The following is a 17,274-nucleotide window of genomic DNA, read 5'->3' on the forward strand; positions in this document are numbered from 1 at the left end:
TCTTGAGTGGACCCGCCTATGAGTCACTGGAGAAAAAATGGCCATGTTTATATTTCTTAAACTGAATAAATAATCAGGTTAAAATCTCTTGGCATATGAACTTAAATTTTGTTGTTGTTGTTGTTGTTTTGTTTTGTTTTGTTTTGTTTTTTTAAGCACTCAGGCTCTATGTTAGTGATTAAGCAAGTGCTTTGGGCCTAAGCTGGACTAAAATGACAGTATTTGGCATGAAGACAGTGAACTGTCTGCATGAGCCCAGCAATATCCAATGCTTTCTTATATGCAGCTGTCGTAGTTACCGTGTGCTACATTGCTATTACTAGGACAGTTTACTGCTTGTCAGAATGTGAGCTGTGTGAGTTCTTTGTGTCAGCTGGGGAAATCTTTTTTGTATATATTTTCAACATTGCAGTAGGGACTGGGGATTTACAGTAGAACTACAGAAGCTTTAAAATATTAACAGCCCATTAAGTACAGGATATGGTCCATGAGTTTTAATGGGAAGTTGTTAAAAGGAGATGGAAGTGTTCCAATGTTTGGGAGATGTAGTTAGTGGCAAAACACAGGGCAGAGAACCCTTAAAACCATATATATCTGTGGAGAATAATGGAGAACAGCAACACATATCATTGACCCTCATAAGTAGTGCTTGGAGCTCAGCAAGAAATCTACTTGGTACATGTGTTTATCTTCTTTTTCAAAAGATAGCCAGTTAGATTGAGCTAAATTTTCCCCCTGTGGATTTTAGATGCTTAGCATTCATTAAATCAAACCTTAAAAGACTTTGAAATAGCACCTACTTTGTTTAACTTTAAGAAATTATAAGACCCTTGAGATTAGTCTTTAGAAAGACCTTTAGTGATTATTCAGAGTATTATAAAAATGCAAGATTTTCAAAGGAAGATATTTTTAAAATGGAAAGTTGAGCACTTTGGAACATACTATTTATTACACGTTTTATTTATTATACATGCTATTTAATTATTATGCACTTTGAAGCATACAATTCCTATGCATCTTTTAGTTTACTGAACAGTGGTCCACTTTTACTGTGTAACACACAATTGGTTACTATTAAATATGATATGCCACCTGTGTTATATGCGTATTCTTAGATCTTCGTCAGTAGTTCAGGCTAGCTGTTATGTCTCTGCTTGCCCAGAGTAAGTACTTTTCTTTTAAGATCTTCAATTCTCAGCTATTTGTGTAGCTTCTTTGACTCAGTTTTTATTTTGTAAGACTCTGACTGAGGTTTCAGAGGATTATTTATATGATCAAATGAAATTGTGTACCTGAAAATACTTTAATAATTGTTAAATGATAAATCTAGGTTATGCAATGTCATTATTAGAAAGGATATGTCAGAAGCTAAGCTTTTTATGGGTCCAAATATCTAAAATGTAGCTGTACTTAATGGTGTTCATTTTTCAACACTAAGTTTTATCACTTATTCTTTGAGTTTTAATTAATTTATTTTAAAAATTGGAGTTGAAAAAAGTGACAGCCCTGCGGAAACTTGAATAATAATAATAATTATTATTATTACTCCAACACACGTACAGTAGAGGACTTCCAGGTCTGTGTTCATTCAGAGATGATGCACCTGACCCTCAAGAGACTGGAGGCCCCAGGGAGTTTAGAGGTCAGGTGAGGTGTGCGGTGGGGACATCCACGTGGAGACAGGGGGTGGTGAGGAGGTATGAGGTATAGAAGACTGTTGGGTGGATAGAGGGAATAAAATATGGAGTGTAAAAAATATGTTTATTCTTTTCTCTCAACATGCTAGGTAGATATTTTGAAAATTAGGCGGATATGCCTACATAATGAAGTGTGTTAATGTTTCTTAATAAATCATAGTTTTTATAATTAAATTCATACAGGCCTAAGTATTAAAAATTATAAAAATAAACTACATTGTGTAGTACATATCCATAAACAAGTGTTGCTATACTTGTTTGGGACATATTTATGGAAGGATTCTATTACGTTCATAAGACATGTATTTCCTACATTTACCTTATGCAATCTTACATATTGTCCACACTCCCTGTGTTTGATACATGTAATACTCTAAACCTAGAGAGCACCAAAGGACAGCATTTGTTTTAGGACATTACTGTTGATATCCTTTGGAGAAGGGATGCTATATTGATTACTCTTTTTGCTTTGAGGTTTGAGCAAATTTTCAAGGTTGGCTTAAAAGGAATGACTGTAAAATGAAATATGCTAAGCACATTTTGAAAATCAGTTTTCAACAGGAAAAAGAAAATGAAAGCATTGCCAATTTGAAATGTTTAGAAAATGGCAGACTTGGCAGGGCATACTTGGAATATTTTGAGATTTTAGGTAATTTAGAAAGAAATATGAAATATAATACTTTAATATTTCCTTTTTATTGTGTTCTGAATGACTGTAAGTATGCTTTATTGATTATTTAAACTCTCAAATAATTAAAGATATATTTTTGTTTTAAACTGCCAGCTTGTTTTATAATGTTGGTTTTTCCAATTTTAGCACTTGCTGAAAACAACCATAAAATTCTAAGATTGAAAACAAGCCTAAGTTTGCAAAGAAGGAGCTCAGAGTTTCCTCAGAAAACTGAGAAATGTTTGGTTATAATATAGGAATTTAGAGCCATGGCTTAAAAAATCAAACATTATAATGGTATGAATGATAGAGAGGCTTTGGAAAATAAAAACAAAAGGCTAAAGAAATGAGACCACTCAATGCAGTACCCAGCCTATGTTGTGCTCTGTACTAGAAGACAAAGGAGAAAAGGTATCTGTGAGTGAGATAATAAATTGGGACATAGGTTAGATAAACATACTGCAAATATAAGAGTGACTTCTTTATGGCTATATGAGAGAATATGCCTAAGGGAAGTAATACATACCAAAAATATTTAGGAATAATGAACCCTAATGTCAAAAGATTCAGGAAAAGACCTTCGTATGTGTGTGTGCCCATGCATGCATGTGTGTTTGTGTGTGTGTGTGTCTTTGTCTGTATGTGTAGGTGGTGTGTGCCTGTGTATTTTATGTATGAGACAAATTCACTTCACAAACATTTTATTATTGTGAGACATTACGAACAAAATATTTCACATAAAGTCATAAAGCAGATATTTTTGGAAAGTCATAGTGAACAGTATGATATCTACCTCTGCTGTTTGTAACTCTAGGTTTTGTATATTATTTAATCAAAGAGAAAAAGACTGGGTACGATAAAAAGAAAATATCAACTAATTTAGGTTTTAGTACTTTGCTATTTCTATTATTCTAATATATAAGAAGAAAGGGTTCAAACTGTTCTTCCTTTTAGGATACATGTAGAATTAGAGAAGTAGCTACATAAGTGATTTTAATGATAAAGCTTGATGTCTGATGAGATATTGTCCATTCCTTTGCTTCTTTTTTTTTTTTTTTTTTCTGAGTACTTCTCTTCCTTCTGTCTTAGCTCCATGAGGAAATTGGTTAATTTTTTTTTTCCTTTAGTTTTTCGAGACAGGGTTTCTCTGTGTAGCCCTGGCTGTCCTGGAACTCACTTTGTAGACTAGGCTGGCCTCGAACTCAGAAATCCGCCTGCCTCTGTCTCCCAAGTGCTGGGATTAAAGGCCTGCGCCACCACGCCTGGCTAGTTTTTTGTTTTTTGTTTTTTTTTTAATGTACTCTAGTTTTTACCAGCTCACTGAAATCTCTGGCAACCTAAAATCTAACAGTGTTCTTTTTACCTAATTTTCCCTATTTGATTCTATGATAGAGTTCCTCTTATGAACTATTTGGTTGGAAGAATCTTTTTTTTTTCTTCTCTTTTACTGGATATTTTATTTATTGTTTCAAATGTTATCCCCTTTCTTGATCTCCCCTCTGGAAACCCCCTATCCCATCCCCCCTCCTCCTGCTTCTATGAGGGTACTCATCCACCCACCTACCACTCCCGCCTCCCCACTCTGGCATTCCCCTACACTGGGGCATCTAGCTTTCATATGACCAAGGGCCTCTCCTCCCACTGATGCCAGACAAGGCCATCCTCTATTACATATCTCCTGGAGCCATCAGTCCCTCCATATGTACTCTTTGGTTGGTGGTTTAGTCCCTGCAAGCACTGGGGAGTCTGATTAGTTGATATTGTTGTTCTTCCTATGGGGTTGCAAACCCCTTCACCTCCTAAGTCCTTTCTCTAACTCCTTTATTTGGGACCCCGTGATCAGCTCAATGGTTGGCTGTGAGCATCTGCCTCTGTATTTGTCAGGCTCTGGCAGAGCCTCTCAGGAGGCTCCTGTTAGCAAGTACATCCTGGCATCCACAATAGTGCTAAAACAATCTACCATTTCAGTGCAATCCTCATCAAACTTCCAACTCAATTCTTCATAAAGTTAGAAAGAGCAATTCTCAAATTCATTTGGAGTAACCAAAAACCCAAGATAGCGAAAACTATTCTCAACAATAAAAGAACCTCTGGCAGGGAAATCACCATCCCTGATCTCAAGCTGTACTAAGGAACAATAGTGATAAAAACTGCATGGTATTGGTACAGCGACAGACAGGTAGATCAATGGAATAGAATTAAAGACCCAGAAATGAACCACACATCTATGGTCACTTGATCTTTGACAAAGGAGCTAAAACCATCCAGTAGAAAAAAGACAGCATTTTCAACAAATTGTGCTTGTTCAACTGGTGGTCAACATGTAGAAGAATGCAAATTCATCCATTCTTATCTCCCTGTACAAAGCTGAAGTCCATGTGGATCAAGGAACTCCACATATGAATCTAATAAAATAGAAAGTGGGGAAAAAGTCTTGAACACATGGGCACAGGGGAGAAGTTCCTGAACAGAACACCAATGGCTTATGCTCTAAGATCAAGAATCAACAAATGGGACCTTATAAAATTTGAAAGCTTCTGTAAGGCAAAGGACAATGTCAATAGGACAAAATGGCAACCAACTGATTGGGAAAAGATCTTTACCAATCCTACATCCAATAGAGGGCTAATATCCAATATATAAAAAGAACTCAAGAAGTTAGATTCCAGAGAATCAAATTAAAATGATTTGATTTAAAAATGTCATCAGAGCTAAACAAAGAATTCTCAACTGAGGTATAGCCAATGGCCAAGAAACACCTAAAGAACTGTTCAACATTCTTAGAAGTAGAGACAGCTTCTAATGCTGTTTTATCCCAGATATCTGCTAAGCAATTTGTGTATATTACTTCATGCAAATTCATAGTAATTTTGTATATATTTTTGTATTATTATTCTGTCATATATAACCTCACCTAAACAATGCAAAGGCTCAACAAAGAAGGAGAATTTCAGACCTATTTCCCCTATTAACATTGATGCAACAATACTCAATTAAATACTCCCTAACCAAATCCAAGTCATCTACCATGATCAAGTAGATTCCATCCCAGGGGTGAAGGGAAATTGAAAAAAATTTTTTTCATATAATTTCAATAACCCATCAGTGTAGTCCACTATATAAAAAACTGAAGATTTCATTAGATGATGAAAAAGCTTTTCACAAAATTCAACAGCACTTCAAGTTAAAAGTCTTGGAGACACCAGGGATACAAGGTTATTGTTTTGTTGTTATATTTTACTGGGGTTCACGGCTAATCATTTGCCTTGTTAGGAGAATCTTTGGACTTTTGAAAAGTGAGTACTCTTGAAGAAGTAATTAAAGCTCTTGCATATGAGATGGCCACAAGCCTTTAAGTATTAGGGGCAGATTACTCTGGTTTCAATCTGAAATGTTTCCTTCCCAGAGGCTAATGTATTTGAATACTTGATCCCTAGCTGAAGGTGGTGTTTTGGGGGTTGTAGAACCAGGAGACAGTATGACTGCTTATATAGGTGTGTTATTGGGAGAAAGGCCTCTGAGCACATAGCCTAGCCCTGCTCTAGTCAGTATTCTGCCTCTTTGATCTGTTAGTATGTAAGGAGTCTCCATCCTACTACACATTTTCACTGCTGTTACCCCTGGCATGCCTTTCTTGGTAAGATGACTGAAACTGTGAATTACTACCAATATTTCTTAAGTTGCTTCTGTCAGAGATTTGGCCATAATGATAAGAAAAGTTACTAATAGTTAACTTGCTATCTTACTTGTATTTCAAGATAGTGGTAGGTTCAAATCAGATATCCCTTAGGGATAGTGTTTAGACTTTTAAATGTCCAATGCAAGGAATACTATGCTGGTTGGTCTTATGTCAACGTGACACACAAACTAGAGTTACCTAAAAGGAGGAAATCTTAATTGAGAACATGCCTCCCTAGGACCCTACTGTAGGGCATTTTCTTTATTGGTTATTGATGGGGAGCCACACAGCCCATTGTGGTTATTTCTATTCCTGGCTGGTGGTCCTGGTTTCTATGAGAAAGCAGACTGAATAAGCCATGGGAATAAGCCTGTAAGCAGCACCCTGTCATGGACTCTGCAGCAGCTCCTGCTCCAAGTTCCTGCCCTGTTTGAGTTCTTCTCCTGACTTTTAATAATGAGCAGTGATAGGGATGTGTAAGCAGATAGACCCATTCCTCCCCAACTTGCTTTTTTGGTCAATGGTGTTTCATCACAGCAATAGAAACCCTAACTAAGAAAGATGCCTAACAAACTCTATTTTTAATTTTAAAAACAGTGTATGGATGCTATGAAATGGTTATTATTATCTGTGTGTTTAAGGTGTACATGAAGCACAAGTGACAATTTTATGTTTAAGTTGATGGGATATCTGTAGATACTTTATTTTGTATATTCAAATACTCCAAAATCTGAAGATGCCAGAAATTCAAAATGTTCCTGGTTATAAGATCTTTGGATAGCATGGTCTCTAAATGGAATTTTGGCCAGTTTTATGTCAACTTGACACAAACTAAATTCATTTGAAAAGAGGAAACCTCAATTAAGAAAATGTAGGTATTAAAAAAAAAGAGAAAATGTAGCTATAAGATCAGGATATAGGCCAGCTCATAGGGTGTTTTCTTAATTGACGTATTCTGATACAACTCTCCATCCTCCTGCTCTGTTTTGGAAAATAATTGGTCTGTATTAAAAACAATTTTTTTCTCAATTCTTTTTCTTGGAATTGGTGCTGAGAAAGAAGAAACTCTGTCTTGGTTGCTACCCATGCCTTCTTGACTCTTGGATTGACTTCTATAATTTATTTACTTTTTGTTTTTTTTTTCCCCTGAAAGTCATCCAGGACCAACAGTATTTATGGAGCAGAGCAACAGTTCTTTTACTGAATGTGGTGGTGGGAAAGTCTCTGGAGTTTGCACTGACCATATAATCAGTTTTCACACAGATTGAATCAGACTTCACTAACACTTAGCATAAACTGAACATTATTAATGGGGATATGAGCTCAATAAGATGATAGTGTTAGGGACATTGATTCTGATGATATCCAACATAGGTGAGAATCTTGTACCTTTTGTATGGAGTGTAAATCCACAAAACTAAAACCTCCAGTAGTGTTTTGGGTATCCTCTTACTAAGCTACCAGCAACATTGGAACTTACTTTTTTCCTGGTTTTGGATGGATTCAGATTTTATTAGTAGATTTTGTAGCATTTCCCTTATCTAAATACTGACCAGACTCTATCTTGCTTAACTCCCAAGATTGGGCACATTGAATTTTATTAGTCATTTTGCCTTTGGTATTTAAAAAAAGGAAGTTGCAAAATTTCATTTGATGATCATGAGGTTAAAACTAGAGCCGAGAACTTACACCTGTAAGCATTTGATTGTGTAGGCTAGCTCATTTACTGAAAGTAGATAATCATACCAAACCTTTAAAGTTCTCGAAAGCCTATGGCCAATGGAAGTAATTACAAGCAAAGATACTGGTATGTCCACTCATGTAATAGCTTTCATTTTACCTCCTAGGAAGGACATAGGTATGTGCTTCTATAGTTCCAAATAAAACTAACTGCACAAAACATTACCTTCTGTCAAGTATTTTTAAAGAGGACTTTAGAACAGGTCCCTAGGATAGGGTCTTAGAATTGACCCTAATATTGTCTGAGGCATATTATTAATAAAAGGTAAATCTCCTGACTCAAGTTGGCTTTCTGCCACATCATATTTCATTCCATGTTTTAAAGTATTTATATTTGCCTTACTCCAGTACCATTTGTTAATCATGATAGCACCAGACTGTGGTTCAGAACCTGAAGGGTCAGGTCCATACTGCCTTCCTCCCGAGTCTAAGTGCCCCATGATATATCAGTAATTTTTAAAAAAGCATTGCTTAGTGAAGAAGCCTTGAAAAATCCTCTGGTTTTTATTTTTGCTGATGATCAGTAAGTTATTCCCCACTCAGAATCTTTCCATCTTAAAAGGCAGAGATCTATCATCGTACTTTTTTTCCCATGAGAAAAATACAGCCACACCAACCAAAAGCTTTTAACACCCTCTTTCTGAGAAAACCATACCTTGCAGTCATATTGAGAATATTCATTCTGCTTTCTCTCTCTCTTTTTTTTTTTCATTCTGCTTTCAAACACAGAAACTATCTCTTTCAGGATGGATAAGTCATGCTTGGAAAGGTGTCAGGAGATGAGGAGACCAGAGTCCTTGCCATCCTTGTGTGAATTTTGAACTTTAATTTTTTAAACTAAAATTTAAATATTTTTTGAACATAACTATTATTTGACCCTCAGAATTTAAGTATGTAGCTTAGATTAGCAATAAAGATCCTAGAAGGGCCAGGCAGTGGTGGCGCACGCCTTTGATCCCAGCACTTGGGAGGCAGAGGCAGGCGGATTTCTGAGATCAAGGCCAGCCTGGTCTACAGAGTGAGTTCCAGGACAGCCAGGGCTATAAAAGATCCTAGAAGGATCTTAAAATAATCCAGAAGTTCAGCTTTTCATGTTGAAACCATTTGTATTGATACAGAATGTCTTTTAAAAATAGTTGATGAATTATTTTCTTTGAAGTTTAAAATCCCAGAGATAATTTTCTTACCTTGAATATTGTGTTGCTTGACAAGTAGCTTTTTTTCCTGGAGATTATTTTCAATCTTAATTAATTAAATATATCACAAAACATGGAAGTCCACTAGCCTATGCTTTCAAAATTATTTCTATTTAATAGATTGTTGTTCATAATTTCAGTTTAAGGTTGATGAAAAAAGTTAAAATAACGTAAAATAAGCTTAACAGTGTTTTAAAGATATTGACATTAATTGACAAAAAGAAAAACAACATTGGTTTGAAATCAATTTCAACTAATTGATTAATTATCAACTAATAAACTTCATATATCATTTCAGAAAACACTTTTTTTGGGAAATGGCATTTCTAAAATCTACACAGTAATACTAAATATTTTTTACTTTTCTAATGCTAACTTAAAAAATTTTCCAAAATGGCATTATCTTCAGCAAGCACATAACTGAGGTGAATCTTTTTTAGCTCAAAAGAAGATGCTTATTATTATAATCTTCCTTGTAATGGATTAAACTATCTTAGTATATTATGTCTTAATATGTTGATTCTAAAGTACAAAAATAATAGCCACCATTCAAAGCAATCTATTTTGAAACTTTATCAGAAATATTTTATGGAATTTTCTAATAATTTCCCCAAAAATATAGAGGAAATTATTTACAGGAGAATTACATTTCCTCTATGGCTTACTATGTATTCACAGAACTAGACTATAGTCACTAATAAACAGAAATCAAATGGCTATTATTTAGTAAATAATGAATAAATAATGATGTTAGGCTTCTGTTGGGTATGATTTTATGAATCCTATATACTATATGGTAGTTTTGAAAAATGCTAGTAATTTTAATATTGCTGTTTGGATTGTAGATAAACTTTTAAAACACATTCCTTCATGGGGCTTTAGAGTTGGCTTGTCAATAAGGAACACTGGTTCTTGGAAAGGAGCCAAGTTCAGTTCCTAGCATCCACACAGCCCACAGCCATTCATCACTCCAATTTTAGGGGGTCTTATACTTATTCTGACACCCATTGGTAACATGTACAGACATACATCTAGGGAAACACTCATACACATAAAATAAAATAATTAATTCTAACATTTTAAAAATGTGTTTATGTATTTTAGGCATATGGGTGTTTTGTCTGCATTTATGTCTGCACACTGAAGAGGGTGTCAGATCCCATTATAGATCAACCAGTTGTGAGTCTCTATGTGAGTGCTGGGAATTGAACTCAGGACTTCTTTAAGAGAAACCAGTACTCCTTTCTTCTTATTTAATTTTGTTTTTTTACTTATTCACATTACATCCAGCTCACTGCCTCTCTCCTGGTCACCCCCTCCCACAATACTTTTCTCATCCCTCCTCCCCTTCTCCTCTGGGTGGGTAGGGAACCCTCTGGGTATCCCCCCACCCTGGCACTTCAAGTCTCTGCAATAGCCAGTACTCTTAACTATGGAACTGTCTCTTCAGCCTCCACTAAAAAATGTAAAAAGCATTATGTCAGGGTTCTTTCGATGCCAGACTACAAAAAATATTTACAACTTTCTTTTTTAAAAAAATATTTGTTGAATCAGGGTAGTTCCACTTGAGTTTTTAAGTTGCATTTTGAGTGACTGCTCTACTAGACTGGGCACTGTCTAGTTTGCAGACTAGACTAAATGGTTTTGTCAGTCAGCTCACTGAAGGCAGCGGTCTACTGAACCACACTAATTGCTAAGGAAGTGCAAAGAAATGAATATGATGGAAATTACCAAGAGATGGGAGTTTTTATCTTGAACATGAACAACAATTTTCTGTATCTACTTCCCAGTGTTGAAATAATATAACAAATATCCAGTTGCTTAATATGACTTTGAGCAGTGTTTACTTTCCTGACTTTATAAGGATTTTTAGAAAACAGTCTTGGGAATCCCTGGGATATTTTTTTTAAGATTTGTTTTTATTATTTATATGTATGTGTGGAGGTATGTGGAAATGAAAGCAAATGTCCACAGAGGTAAAAGATCCCTCCTTGGAGCTGGGGTTACAGGCAGTTGTAAACAGCCTGATGTGAGTGCTGGTGGTTGAACTCGGGTCCTCAGGAAGAGCAGTGTGTGGTCATAACCACTGAGCCATCTCTTCAGACCCTAGTTTTTGTTTTTGTTTTCTAAAGTTATTGTGTGAACATCAACCAGGAAATTACATTACAGTTTAAAGCCTTTGTATTCATTGATAGGATTCCATCTGGCTTCATAGCAGTGCTGTGAAGTTGAGACAGACAGGATAGGATAATAATTAAAGTACAATGAGATGATTTGGAAGAGGGCTTATAATCAGTTATTGGTAGTACCAGAACTCCAATCTGAAAGGCTGACTTCATGTTCTGTCAATCATACACGATTTCATTTTGATAATCTGATGACTACTGTGCAATAAAACTAGTAGTTACATAGATTGCACTGTCAAAAAGGTTTCTATCACAACAATCCTTCAGATATGCATAGTTACTGCGTTCAAGCAGCCTTTCCTTCCTTCCAACCAATCCTTTTGTTCCTGGACGAATGTTAAAATTAACTGGTAAAACGATTCTTACACAAAGATAAAAAATTGAAGCAAGTGATGCCATGGGATCAGACAATAATTTACATGGCTGCCAGTTTAGATCTTTATTGTGGCATGAATTTGGTGGTACCTCATAGTCCCAATGGATTTTTTTTCCACATCAGACAAAAACCACTGATGGTTTTGTGTAGTCTGGCAGGGTTGTTAGTTGCAGTGGTATAGAAAAAGAAATAATTTGGGACCTCTGAATTGAAACCAAGGTGCCTATGAGCTGTCTATGAAGTGGCATTGGTGCTGAATTTGAGTACCAGATTGATGGATATATTTAAGACTTTTTTAAAAGGTGATTGCTATTGGTTGCTGTTGACTACAATTGGAATACTGAAAATTCATCATAATTGTATATTTCACAAAAGAAATTTTGGAGATAGATGGATTGTAAATTTACTACAAATTTAGAATCCAAACAAAACCCACTTCATGTATAAAGTATTTTAAGCTATTTGTTCTAATCTTACTATTTTTCTCCAGCCTAAAGCTTTTGCATTAAGGGCTACCCTCCCTAATTTCCCTGTGGAATTCATATTGAAATGTTCTGCAAAATCTGGAGAGAGGTTTATTCTACTTCACTATTGAGGATCCACTAAATTCAGTTAACTTCTCAGGAGAGCTCACATGGTAAAACATAAAAATAATATTTTCCTAAAATTAACAATGAAATGGCATTAGTTATTAAAAGAATGAAAAAATTTATACGAAATTTGCAACATCATGCCTGTATTTTTAGCAGCTTACAAGAAGTAGATAACTTTAGAGTTGTTTTGAGGAAATACTATTCATTTTTTCTTCTGAGTACTCATGAAATTTAATACTAAAGAACTACATGCATTACAGTGTGTGTGGTGGTGAGCTGTCCATGCGTGAAGGGAGAGAGGATGGGAACTTGTTACAAATTCGATAGTGCTGTTTTTATTGTTCCATTTTGCCTTTGTATTTCACAATGACTGTAACAAATTGACTAATTGTTTTTGCTCTTCTAAAGCCTTAGTAAGGTATAACTGGCAAGCAAACTTATATACCTGTTCTGTGTACAATGACATGCAGGTATTGGTATAAACTATGAAATTAACAAGTTCATTACCACATTCATACATAGAAATAAGCAGATTTTTTTCAAAAATCAATGTAAAATTATTGTATTGGTTTTGTTGTTTTATTTAACATGTTCCTTCTCCTCTCCTACTTTTCATCTTTGTCTGGTTATTATTTTATATTCTTTAAATACTGATGATGGTTAGTATAGTATAAGAAAGTCAATAAGCACATGCTTGCTCTAGTAGTAGTGAGGAGTGTGTTACTTCCTGCTTTATGAAGGATAAGGTATTTGAAGTGTACTGAATAGATATCTAGAATTTTACAGAAGAAATGGGGGAAGAGTTTTTAATGAACTCTTTGTGGATATAGAGAAATTCTAAATCTTTTAGGTAGTGGTGAATGTATAGTGAATACATTCTGTAGAAGTAGACATAGGTTTGGGGGAGTAATAAATAATTCTAGAAAGGCAAGCTGAATCAAGAGTGTGTCTTGAATTCCAAAGTACATTGTCTACCTTTTTAGAGACAGTTTGATTTTTTTTTTTTTGGAGTCTGAGAATGGCATGCATACAGCTATGTCAGTGAGCTGCAAGTGGAGATGGAGAGATAAGGGTGCACTGCTAACAGTTTATACTGCTTTTGTAGAGGACCAGCATTGTTTAGTTTTCAGCACCCATATCAGGTAGGTCACAACTTTTTCTAACTCCAGTGCCAGGAGATTTTATGCTTCTGGTGTGCACATATTCCCTACCCCATACACATAACTAAGTCTTTAAAAGCAGAACTTACACATAAGAGAGACTTAATGATAAGATGTTTGCTTCATCTCAGCAGGAGGTAACTAATGATGTAGGGTAAAGGACAAATATGTCAAGGAATATTTATTCTGCCATACAAATAAAGAAAGAAGATACAAAGTTTCTTCTAAATGTTCAAAGCTCAGTTCAACTATATTCCATTGCTGTGACAGAATGGCAACTATATCTAATTAAGCCTTTGATAATATAATTTTTCTAGTATCTTAAGATAGGTTATATCAATTTTGTTCATGTTTCCCATCCTCTACTACATGATAAGCTTTTAGTAAATATTTCTTAAAAACATGGATTAAAGTTTGATCTAGTAATATAAATTTTTTTAGTAAGTAGTTCCATGAATCCAATTTACCCAATTATGTGCTTATAAAGTACATTAAATATACTTAATTAATAATCTAACTGTTGAAAACTTAAAATAATTTTATTTATATTAATGGCTTTTAGGTAGTGGAAGTTGAGATTGAAATTTAAAATTGTTATTTAATTATTTGAAATTTAAAACATCAAAAAAGGCTTGTAGATATGTGAAATAATACAATAGTTTTAGAGGTCTTCAATGTTACTAACTTTAAACCCTGTGCTATAGGCATCTTGCTAGCAGAATCCTGGAGCACACTGACTTAAAGCCAGCCTAACTGAATTGAAGAGCTACTGGGTCAGTAAGATACCTGTTTCAAAAATTCAGGTGGATTGAGGAAGACAAGATTCCTGGCCTCTATAGTTGCAGTGTAGAAAACAGAGAGAGGGAAACAGGGGAAGAGAGAGAGAGACAGAGACAGAGAGAGAGAGAGAGAGAGAGAGAGAGACAGAGAGAGACAGAGAGAGACAGAGAGAGACAGAGAGAGAGAGACAGAGAGAGAGACAGGAGAGAGACAGAGAGAGGGACAGAGACAGACAGACAGGGGGAGAAATGTACTTGCATAATTTGTGGCAAACTAAACAGTTTTGGAGCAATGTGATGTAGAAAAGGGGTGTTGATATTTTTAAAAGGTGAAAACCAGGAAGTTTAGAGAGGTCTGTCCATTTCTTCTCTGTGGCCCTTTGTTTTCAGAGATAAGGATAGTTTTTTCTCCTGGAATTCAGGCATGTGTTTCATGTGAGAGTCTTATGAACTGCTTAGTGAAGGACTTGAAAATCTTTTACAACTTGCTATAGGACTGTGAGGGCGCGGGAGTGTTATTGAGTCTGCTGAATTTTCATATTTCTTTGGCTTTCAACAATTGTTACCAATGTCACCACCATATCTAATAGAATCAATGGACATTATCCATAGGATATATTGGCTGCAAAGATAACAAGGGAATGTAATTTTGGACAGAGGCTTCAGGAACAAAGCAGGTGCCCTCTGATTCTTCTCAACCCCTTGCAGGTGTTTTGTTGTTGTTGATGATGATGTAAATTGTCTTTATTTCTGAGAATTCCATACATAAACAATGAGATATCATTACATTTACCTATACTCCCCCTCCTAATAACCCCATATTTTCTTATAGGCCTCTCCTAGCTTTATCTCTCATTTTTTCCTTTGATACCTATTATGTCAAACATGCAGCCCTTCTGTGAATATCCTTAACACAGTGATTCTTCCTCTCCCAGTAGCTATTAACTGTTAGTAGCTCTTCAGTATGGGATGGGACCTTGAGGGCATCTATGTTATCTATACCAAGATTTGGTCTGCCTAGATACTGTGCAGGACTTGTACAGGCAGCTGCTTAGAGTTCATGCCTGCAATAGCACTGTTATGTCTGCAAAAAACATTTCTCAGCGCTCTTCCTCACCCCCCAGTTCTTTTATTCTCTCTGCCTCTTCTTTTGTCATGTTCCTTGAGCCTTGGTGGTGGTAGTGGAGACGTCCCATCTAGGACTGAGTCCTCATTCTTTTTTTCTAAGCACTTTGACTACGTACACATCTCTCCATTGACTGCTATTTACTGTAAAAGGCAGCTTCTTTGACAGAGATTGAGAGTAACCCAGATATGAGTATAAACGTCAGGTGTTTACAATATAGGTCTTTTAAGGCAGTGCTGTATTTTACAGACTTCAATTTGTCATATAAATGTAAGCCATTTTTATTCCCCAAGTTTATTTTGGTTGTTGTTTCATCATAGCAGCAATAAGCAAATTAGACATGCCCTTAAAACATTGTAATTCTTTTGGAAAAAGAAAACAAAAGAAGTTGCACAGTGATAAGATTTTATTTTTCTATCCAAATTTAGAATTTATAACAAAGTTTTTTAATGTGTGTGTGTGATATGTTTTCATATATTTGCATATGTGTGCACGCAGGTGCACCTACTTGTGTGTGTGTGTGTGTAAATTGCATTTTAACTGTTGTATTCCTGTTTTGGATTTCAGTGTACTTCTTGGCTTTGAGACTTTAATTTAACCCTTATTTTAGGGCTCTTGCTGCATCTTGTTAGTTAGGATTTATATCGACTGCTATAAAGTATCCTGAGAGTGAAGGAAAGTCCACTTGTTTCCTTTAGTCTGTTATTTTTCCAGGTCCTACTGAAGCAAGATAATCCCCAAATTTTACATATGTGTGTGCATACATATATATGTGGGCTTGTGTGCGCATGTACATGTATGTGAGTGCCTGTCTGTGTGTTTTCCTAGTGTCAGAAATTGGATGGGACAAATCTGAAGCTTGAAAATTTTGACAATATCCATTAAAGTTTATAAGCAATATATAACATTGATAATATCTCTGTTATGACTTTAAATTATAAATATGAAATTTAAAATGTAGTTATACAACATTTAAATTTTAACTGACCTCCTAAATTAATTTAATATTATATATAACTCTACTCATTCAATTATGAAAAATGTTTACTATATAATCTAATTGTTGAAACCAGTCATCATTACCAATTCTGTTCTTATAGTACAACTTGTCTGTCAGTAACAAGTTTGACTTCATTTTAACATGTTAATATGCTCTATGAAATAGTCATGTTTAAATTCCAATTGTAAGATATATAAATTAAGTTGTAACAGGAAGATACCCAGAAAGGTATAGAGTCTTTCCAGGATGAAATCAAGATCCTCCCCCCACCGCCCCCCAGTTTTCCTTATTTAGTTCTTAATGTATTTCCTAGCATCAATTCTTCCTTGAATTGCCTCTTGTTTTATGTTCTGGAGAGTTGTTCTGTAGTCATTGTACTAAAATGAGGCTTAGGATAATTGATAGAAGTATACTTCTTTTTTCTTTTAAAGTAGAAATAGAGTAATTGTGAAAGAAAAAAGATGAAGGAAAACTTGGATTTTATTACAAATGTACTCTACAGGCAGACAAGTTTTAGTAAACTTGTGACTATACAAAATTGAAGATATAGAAATAAATTCCATTTAGTTCCAAAATATATTTCACCCTTGAAATGACTTTGTTTAAATTTACTTGGATATTTATAGGATGAATTGTGTCTATGTAAAATAATATGTAATATGGTAAATGTAATATGTAATATGTAACAAGGTAAATTGTCCATGATACCCAGAATATACTTTCTGGTACTTTTTTCTCCCTTTTATTGAAAGTAGGATTTTTTTCCCACACATAATATATCCAGATTACAGTTCCTCTTCTTCTACTCCTCCTAGTTACTCCCCGGATCTTCCATACAGATCCACTCCCTTCCTGTCTCTCATTTGATGACAAGCAGGAACTAAGGGCTAAATAAATAAATAAATAAAATAACCATGAATATTGACTTAACATCTCCAATGTAATATACTTTAAATATGTAAGTTGCTTTAATATCTTTTATACTGAGTTATGATGCACTCTGGTAATAGAGTCTAACATTTAAAAAACATTCAATTCAGTGATTAATTTATCTATTTGTTAAATCACTTGA

General features: G+C 35.0%; 1 protein-coding gene across 8 annotated transcripts in view; it reads left to right on the forward strand.

Annotated features, from left to right (window-relative positions):
- Positions 1 to 17,274, forward strand: part of Adamts6 (a disintegrin-like and metallopeptidase (reprolysin type) with thrombospondin type 1 motif, 6) — a 210,178-nt gene that overhangs the window by 43,038 nt on the left and 149,866 nt on the right. The window lies entirely within an intron of this gene.

This window comes from Mus musculus, chromosome 13, assembly GCF_000001635.26.
Source record: "Mus musculus strain C57BL/6J chromosome 13, GRCm38.p6 C57BL/6J".
NCBI classification, from domain to species: Eukaryota; Metazoa; Chordata; class Mammalia; order Rodentia; family Muridae; genus Mus; species Mus musculus.